Source organism: Choloepus didactylus, chromosome 7, assembly GCF_015220235.1.
Source record: "Choloepus didactylus isolate mChoDid1 chromosome 7, mChoDid1.pri, whole genome shotgun sequence".
Classification (NCBI taxonomy): Eukaryota; Metazoa; Chordata; class Mammalia; order Pilosa; family Megalonychidae; genus Choloepus; species Choloepus didactylus.
In genome coordinates this window covers 126761092-126764214 of record NC_051313.1, presented here as the reverse complement: position 1 = coordinate 126764214, position 3123 = coordinate 126761092, and positions in this window count along the sequence as shown.

Below are 3123 nucleotides of genomic sequence, written 5' to 3'. Positions count from 1 at the left end.
CATCATCCCTCCCATGTCCAAATCTCACTTTAATTCCCTCTTCAGCTAAGTCAGACCACATGATAGTAAAACTGTCAAACAACCAGCATGTTGTTTGTGGAGTCTGTCTGCCTTTTTCTGTCTATGTCCACACACAAATCTCAGCCCTCTACATAAATCAGTCTCCTGGCAAGGAAGGGTTACTCACAGGAAAATCTGTAAACCAGAGGAAGAAGAAAGAGGTAGTGTTTCCCTGTCCTAGAGCTAAGTCTGGCCGTCCACCTAACATTTCTAGGAGGGGCTATTCCTTGGCAGGACCAATTGTCCTTCACTAATTATATTGAAAAGGAGATATCCTAAAGACTTTTCCCTTCTTACACCTGAAGCTCTTTATCCTCTCACCTGAAGCCCAGTTCATGTCCTTATGGTTGATCCTTTATTACTGGCATGGAGTAGAAGGGGGAAAAACATCCTTGAGTAGAGATTGAGCTATTCTAGAGGACCATATTTTCCCAAGTTTGTTTCCTTCTCTTGTAAATCTGAAAGATTTTAACATCTAGGTCTCCAGTCAACCACGGTACTGGATCCACAGAGTCTATTGGTGGAGCAAGGACAACACTCAACTTAGTCCTTATGGAATCAATTGCTCATATTTGCCTTTGTATCTACATGTTCTGGGACAGATGAGATACCCAGTCAGCGCCCTTCAGAGTGCCTCTTTGGTGACACTAATCAGCAGGTCCTGAAAGTGATTAGGACAAGGACATAGTGAAGTTCACCCTGAGGACCTTTGTTGTGTTCACCATGAAGTGTGCTCTGTGAGTTGCTACACTTGGGTCACCACACACCACTATGATCTGTACAAGATGCATGCATGTACAAGATAGAATGCAACTAGAAGTTGATAGCTATTAAAGATCCAGAACACTCACAAATATCTGGAGGTTAAACAAAACACTCCTAAACAATCAGTGGGTCAAAGAAGAAATTGGAAGAGAAATTGCTAAATATCTAGAAATGAATGAAAATGAGAACACAACATATCATAACTTACAGGATACAGCAAAGGCAGTATTGAGGGATAAATTTATAGCTTTAAATGCATAAATTAAAAAGGAAGAAAGAGCTAAAATCAAAGAACTAATGGAACAACTGAAGAAGCTAGAAAATGATCATCAAACTAATCCTAAAGCAATTAGAAGAAAAGAAATAACAAAGATTAAAGCAGAAATAAATGTTACGGAAAAGAAAACAAAACAAAAAACAATAGAGAGAATAAATAAAACCAAAGATTGATTTTTTGAGATCAACAAGATCAACAAATCCTTAGCTAGACTGACAAAGTCAAAAAGAGAAAAGACCCAATAAATAATAAATGAAAGGGGGGATATCAGCATGAATCCCAAAGAAATAAAATCATAAGAGGATATTATGAACAACTTTACACCAACAAACTAGATAGTTTAGAGGAAATGGATAATTTCCTGGAAACACATGAACAACCTAGACTGAATAGAGAAGAAATAGAAGACTGCAACAAAGCAGTCACAAGTAAAAAGCTTCCTACAAATAAAACCCCAGGGCCAGATGGCTTTACAGGGGAATTCTACCAAACTTTCCAAAAAGAACTGACACCATACCTACTTAAACTCTTTCAGAAAAATTAAAGAAAATGGAACACTATGTAAGTCATTTTGTGAAGCCAACATCACTCTAATACCAAAACAGATAAAGATGCTATAGAAAGGAAAACTATAGGCCAATCTCTATAGGCTAATGAATATAGATGCAAAAATTCTCAACAAAATACTTGTAAATTGAATTAAAAAACACATTAAAAAATTATATACCCTGACCAAGTGGAGTTCATCTTAGGAATGCAAGGGTGGTTCAACAATCAACGTAATACAACATATTAACAAATCAGAAGGGAAAATCAAGTGATTATCTCAATAGATGCTGAAAAAGCATTTGACAAAATCCAGCATCCCTTTTTTTTTATTATTAAATTCAGTTTTATTGAAATACATTCACACACCATACAATCATCCATGGTATACAATCCACTGTCCACAGTATGATAACATAGTTATGCGTTCATCACCACAATCTATCTCTGAACATTTTCCTTACATCAGAAAGAACCAGAACAGGAATGAAAAATAAAAGTGAAAAAAGAACACCCAAATCATCCCTCCATCCCACCCCATTTGTCCTTTAGTTTTTATCCCCATTTTTCTACTCATCCACACACTAGATAAAGGGGGTGTGATCCACAAGGTCTTCACAATCACACTGTCACCCCCTGTAATCTACATTATTATATAATTGTCTTCAGGAGTCCAGACTGCTGGGTTGGAGTTTGGTAGTTTCAGGTATTTACTTCTAGCTATTCCAATACATTAAAACCTAAGAGGTGTTATCTATATAGTGCATAAGAATGTCCACCAGAGTGACCTCTCGACTCCATTTGAAATCTCTCAGCCACTGAAACTATTTTGTCTCATTTTGCATTCCCCTTTTGGTCAAGAAGATACTCTCAGTCCCACGATGCCGGGTCCACATTCATCCCTGGGAGTCATATTCTGCATTGCCAGGGAGATTTACACCCCTGGGAGTCGGGTCCCATGTAGAGGGGAGGGCAGCGAGTTCACCTGTCAAGATGGCTCAGTTAGACAGAGAGAGGGCCACATCTGAGCAACAAAGAGGTACTCAGGGGGAGACTCTTAGGCACCATTACATGCAAGTTTAGACTCTCCTTTGTGGTAATGAGCTTCATAAGGGCAAGTCCCATACTCGAGGGCTCAGCACATCAAACCGCCAGTCCTAATGTTTGTGACAACATCAACACTAGTCCAGGTGAGGATGTCCAACACATCCGCACCTTCTCCCAGATCCTTGGGGCTGGGGAGGGGGAGGCTGTAAATGTATTTTTTATTATCTCCAGCATCCCTTTTTGATAAAAACGCATCAAAAGCTAGGAATTGAAGGAAACTTCCTCAATATGATTAAGGGCATATGTGAAAAACCCACAGCTAGTACTGTACTCAATGGTGAGAGACTGAAAGCCTTCCCTCCAAAACGAGGAACAAGGATGCCCGCTGTCACCACTATTATTCAACATTATGCTAGAAGTTCTATCCA